Here is a 6,773-nt window from a genome sequence, read left to right on the forward strand (position 1 = left end):
AATCAAACATTTGATGAGAGGTTTCACTTTTACCAATTCCGAAGAGGCAGTGATAGCGTTCAATCAGCACGTAGAGAACATGCCTGTTTTAAAAAATGGTTCGATCGTATGAAAAAATGTTGAAAATGTAAAGGAGAATATTTTGAAAAGCAATAAACATAATATTTTGTTTATAACATGTTGTTTTATTTAAGTTACGCAAAACTTTTAGTGTGAGTTGTGACGTGTGTCCGTGATGTGTACGTAAGATATAATAATCTTAAGTCATAGTCGAATGATTCAAAACTTCTTACGCGAAAGAATTTAACTACTCTACCATGACTACATATCCATTTTCCTATTCGAAGAAAAACCAACCACAGGTTCAAAGCTTCAGCTTGTTCACCGCTTCACCGACAGATGGCGGTAATACAATATATTTTTACACTTTTGGTTAATACATGATAATAATTTAAACGTCAAATTATTTAAGGTTCAGTAAGTGTTACTCATGCAATAATAGTAACGCAATAATTTGGTAAAGAAATACATACTTTGATTCAAAGAAATATTTTGTTGTATTGTAATATTATGACTATGATTTACAATATTATTGTAGCAATACAAATCTTTACTTGTGTTGCCCTTATTTTATGATCAAGGCCTGATTTTTAATTGTAGCCGAAAGACGTCTGCTGGACAAAAGCCTCCTCAAAAGATCTCCACGACGGTCGAAGAGGAGTTTGCCCTGTGCTTCCCCGGGGCGTAAAAAGACTACGGGCTTTTTGAAAGTGGGAGAGTCACGCTGCTGTCTTATGACGTCAGCACAATCGGGCCAGACTCGTCCGGGTTGCTTACCACACTCGCTCGGAATACCGACGTGAAGTAGCGGCCTAGCGCCGCTATGTTTCGCATAGGTTAGTGTCGAAAACCGTAGGCCATCCCCCCCCCCCCCCCCTCCCCCCAACAAAAGGTCCTAAAAACGGTATTACCCCAGAAGGGTACCAAAGCCGGAGAATCTCTCCCCGAGCATTCGCGCTCGGGCTGCCCCTCGTATTCTGGGGAGGGCACAGTACCGCGCATTTCACAGGACAAACAGGGCAGCAACACCACGGCAACCCGCTCCACGCTTAATGTGGACTTCTGTAACATCAGTGGAATTCTCAGCAATTTAAACGCCGTCCACCATCACCTTGAGACGGCGCAGCCAGCCTTGACGCAGATATCTCGACCTAGCGATACGTCATATTTAACGTACCCCGGGTACAAAATTGAGCATAATTTTTTGCCTCATGCCGGGGTATGTGTATACGTTAGGGAGGATATGTGCTGTCGCCGTCTAGGCAATTTTGAGGATAGGGACCTATCTACTCCCTGGCTCCGCGTAGATTTAGAGGACTGCATCCGGATCAATGCGTGTGTCTACAGGTCCCATAGTGGTAACGCAGAAACGGCTCACCTCATGGGCTGCGTTTAAGTGACATTTGATGACTTGCTTGCACAGATCCCCGCAGCTTAAATCGTAGTATTGGGTGATTTCAACGGGCACAATGCCGAATGGATTGGATCACGTACCACAGACTACGCAGGGCGATCTGTGCATAATTTTGCATTGGCGTATGGTATGTCCCAGTTGGTTGAGTCGCCAACGCGGCTCCCGGATGTGAATAGCCACATGCCGGCCTTATTAGATCTTCTGCTGACTACACATCCCGACAAATACCAAGTCTCTGTCGACGCCCCTCTCGGAACGTCCGACCATTGCCTGATCAGGAGTGTAGTGCCTATCCGACGCCAACAACGCAGACCACCAGCGACCCGCCGCGTTTGGCACTACAAGTCAGCAGATTGGGATAGGATGCGTTCCTTTTTTGCATCCTACCCTTGGGGCAAGGTTTGTTTCCCTTCGGATGATCCTAGTGCCTGCGCCGTTGCAGTAGCCGATGTGATACTGCAGGGCATGGATATTTTTATACCAAGCTCTGTAGTACCGATCGGTGGCAGATCACAGCCCTGGTTCAATGTGTCAGTTATAGCAGTATCTGACTGCAAAATACAGGCGTATCGAACTTGGGTTGCGGCGCTGGGCTCAAAGGATCCGAACTGCAAAGTTCTGAAGAGGAAATATAACCGTGCCTCCAGATTTTTAAAGTGACAAATCGCCCGTGCGAAATCGAAGCACGTCGTCAAAATTGGCGAGAAGCTTTCCAGTTACCCGACCGGAACATGCACGTTCTGGTCGTTGTCGAAAGCTGCTCTTGGTAACTTCAACCAGCCGTCCATACCGCCATTGCACACGAGGAATTACACACTGGCCGGCATATGCATACGGCAAAAGAGAAAGCCGATCTCCTGTGCACTCTTTTTGCCTCCAACTCGAAACTTGACGACAACGGAAAAACACCGCCGACCATCCCGCGGTGTCAGAGCTCCATGCCCGAAGTACAGTTCAGACAGAAAACTGTTCGGCGAGTTCTGTTTTCGTTGGACGTCAGGAAGTCGAGCGGGTCGGATGGCATTTCTCCAATCGTGCTTAGAACGTGTGCCCCTAAGTTGACGCCGGTGCTAACGCGTTTATTCCGGCACTCCTATTCAAAAGGCGTAGTCCCTGACTCATGGAAGTCAGCTCTTGTCGATCCGATTAAAAAAAAAGGAGACAGTTCGGATCCGGCAAACTACAGGCCTATTGCTATTACCTCCCTGCTCTCCAAGATCATGGAGAGCATAATTAACCGCCAGCTACTTTGAGGGTCACTAGTTCATCAACGACCGGCAGTACGGCTTTCGACATGGTCGGTCGACTGGCGAAATTCTGGTATACCTAACATATTGATGGGCGGCGGCTATTGAAAACAAGGGGGAAGGCCTGGTAGTTAGCCTGGATATAGCGAAGGATCGTGTATGGCTCAAGGCGCTCCTCTCAAAACTTCCAGCATTTGGGCTTGCCGAGAGCTTATGCAAGTGGACCTCCAGCTTTCTCAGTGGGCGCAGCATACAGGTCGTTGTCGACGGTTATTGCTCGAATCCCAAGCCCGTGAACGCTGGAGTGCCCCAAGACTGTGTGCTATCTCCCACGCTGTTTCTTCTGCATAACAATGAAATGTTGGACACCTGCAACATACACTGCTACAGAGATGACAGCACTGGTAATGCTGTATACACGGGCCATGCAGGTCCCTCTCGAGAAATCGTCGACCAGTGCCGGGAGAAACTTGTATCTTCTATCGAGTCCTCTCTTGAGAAGGTCACGGAATGGGGTAAATTGAACCTTGTCCAATTTAACCCCCAGAAGACTCAAGTTTGCGCGTTAACCACTAAAAAAACCCCATTTGCCGTATCACCACTCTTCGACAACGCCTCGCCTAGTATCGGAATACTGGGTCTCGATATCTTGAGCGATTGTCAATTCCGCGGCCATCTGGAGGGTAAGCCAAATTGGCTTCGAAGAAACTGGTCGTCATAAATAGAGCACGGCAATACTTCAAGCCGCCCCACATATGGTGTATTGCTGTTATCTCTGGTCTGGCGCACCCCAGTATGAGCTCGGTCCAGTTGACCGCGTGCAACGCAGAGCAGCTCGAATTGTCAGGGACCCAGTGCTCTGTGTACGGCTGGATCACTTGGCGTTGCGTAGAGACGTCGGTCGCTTGATTGTGTGTCTTCTACCGCATTTATCATGGGGCACTCCCCATCGCTCACCCACCCACCACTCCTCTTCGGAACACTTTCCGAAGAGCTGTTTAACCTGATTCCTGCCGCCGAATTCCACCTTCGCACAACACGCCACAACTTAGGATATCATCCCCACCATCTGGATGTGTGGCGGTCCTCCGTTTTTCAAGGAGCTCTCTTCCTCGTACTACAAAGCTGTGGAATGAGCTTCCTTGTGCGGTGTTTCCAGGACGATACGACATGGGTGCCTTCAAAAAAAGCGCGTACACCTTCCTCAAAGGCCGGTAACTCTTGTGATTCCTCTGGTGTTGCAAGAGAATGTGGGCGGCGTTGATCACTTAACACCCGTACGCTCGTTTGTCCTCCTATTCCATAAAAAAAGAGGACATTATTACTAAAGACTATTGCCTGCTTTTTTCACATCAGTATGGTATACCTACTCTCAACAAAAAAAGCCCATATTTTGCATGTATATACCTAGTCTGGCCATAAATACTACAATTAAATATAAACAATAAATTTGAATTTGGAATCTGTCATTTTTATATGATTGTTCATTGAGATTTCTCATTTTACCGCCAATACAATGTCCAATATTTTGCGATATTAAAATGGAGTGGGGTGATAAAGAGAACCGAATCGCTGTGATTGCATTATACGAATTACCTATGGAGCCAAATGCAAAAATGACTTCAGTGATGGTTTGGTGGAGTATTAGCTATGAAGAAGTGACTGAGCCATACTTTTGTGAAAAAGGTATCAAAACATCGGCACAAGTGTATCAAGATACCATTCTTGAGAAGGTAGTGAAGCCCCTGAATAATACCATGTTCAATAACCAAGAATGGTCCTTCCAGCGAAGACGAGACTGCAAGACTCGGCGCCGGGTCATAAGGCTCGGTCTAGGCAGTCTTGGTTGGAAACGAACTCTTGGGACTTCATCAGAGCTGAAGACTGGCCGTCGTCTAGTCCCGATCTTAATCCGCTAGATTATAAGTTATGGTCAGTTTTAGAGAGTACGGCTTGTTAATTTGGAGTCCCTAAAACAATCCGTACGATTGGCAATGAAGAATTTTCTTTGATAACTGGCCCCAACGTTTAATGGACTGTATTGCAGGCAATGGAGACTACTTCGAATAAGTTTTTTTATATTTTAAATTGTTTTATATTTTATGTATTAAACTAATATAATGTAACAGAAAAAGTGTAATAAATGTTATTTGCAATAGAATTATTTTTTCTTTTTTCAGTATTTATGGCAAGACTATGTATATATATTCTAGCAGACCCGACAGACGATGTACACACGTCTTAAATTTGAAAAATCGGCCGTAAGGAGGATTTCACTAACATACACATGGGCAGGACAATTATGTTTAACTAACATGTAATATATGGACTAAATTAAGACCAATTTCATACTTTATTACCTTAAGCGGGGACCCGTGTCATGCGTAATTTGAGAAATACGTATTGGAATAAACTATCGCTGTCACGCTCATGTCATCTATGTGTGCGTGAAAAGCCCATGTTTTGTGTGAGTTATGCGTATGATGGGGTGCGCGCACGCGACAAATCCCGTTTCAAACTTACTCCGTACTCGCTCATAATTCGCCTCTTGTATCATATACCGAAGATGTAAGCGAGAGCGATTTATTCAGACTTAGAAGTCTGAATAAATCTATGTAATATGTAAATGTTTATGTAAAACAAATAAAATAAAATAAAATTATCAATCTTTGTATCACTATGATCATTACTAAAACCTACAATAATTATCCTCTTCCCAAAAATTTACATTCGTGTCATTATCTTGAAGACAAAGATTTTGAAGGTTTCACTTCTACCACGTGTGAATTGCACACAATTTTTTTTATATTAATAAAACGTTCGGCTGATAGTTATTCAAACGCCCTGCCCATTCCAATGCAGTGCCTCTCAGGATTCCTGAAAAGCTCAAATATTCTGAGCGGTACTACAATTGCGCTCGTCATCTTGAGACATAAGATGTTAACTCTCATTTGCCCAGTAATTTCACTAGCTACGGCGCCCTTCAGACCGAAACACCTTAATGTTGACACATTACTGCTTCACGGCAGAAATAGGCGCCGTTGTGGTACACATAATCTAGCTGGCTTCCTATACAAATGAGCCTCCCACTGGTAAATTACATATCTAAATGCAGACTAAGGATGATTAAAGTTAAGATAAAATTTGGATCTCGACTAATCTTGAATTAAGGATTGGATATTGAAATCGACCGCTAACGTAATTTATTGAATCTTAGTTAAATTTTAACTTTTGAGCGCCAGCAGTATACGCTTCATGCTGATGATTCAAATGACTATAATATAAAAGTTTTAGATTCATCAACATCATCATCAGCAGCAGGAAGCTAGGTCCACTGCTGGACATAGCCCCCCCTCAAAGATCTCCACGACGAACGGTCCTGCGCTGCCCTTATCCAACGTATTCCTGCGATCTTGACCAGATCGTCAGTCCATCTTATGGGGGCCTACCAACACTGCGTCTTCCGGTACGTGGTCGCCAATCGAGGACTTTACTGTCCCAACAGCCATATGTCCGTCGAACTATGTGCCCTGCCTTCTGCCACTTCAGTTTCGCAAACATTTGGACTATGTCGGTGAGTTACAGATTTCTTAAGCAAAATACAAAAAAAATGTCATTAATCAAGTCGATAAGTGTTTCACCTGTACACGAGGCATCCTCAGGAGATGTTGACTAGCCAAACTACAATGTGTCTCGTGCCACAACATTTGGACAAAATACAAAAGGTTAAACAGAAAGTGGTATTTGATTTAGTGTGCTAGCGAATACCTTATAGAAAACCATTTTATATTCTGGATACACAAAATATAAAATTAAAATAATTCAGTTTATTGAAAATTATTTATTTAATTAAAATAAGTTAATAAATTATTATTATAATACATTTTTTATAAAAATACTTTTATATTATACAGTTAGACAATATTAAAGCTAAAAGTTTAAATGGAGCTATTTCATAATATTATAGTACTAAACATCTTAACAATTTTTTTTCTTTACACGCTTTATCAATTTATAGATATTGTAATAAAATACTCAAACTTATTAATTAG

This window comes from Leptidea sinapis, chromosome 4 (genome assembly GCF_905404315.1).
Source record: "Leptidea sinapis chromosome 4, ilLepSina1.1, whole genome shotgun sequence".
NCBI classification, from domain to species: Eukaryota; Metazoa; Arthropoda; class Insecta; order Lepidoptera; family Pieridae; genus Leptidea; species Leptidea sinapis.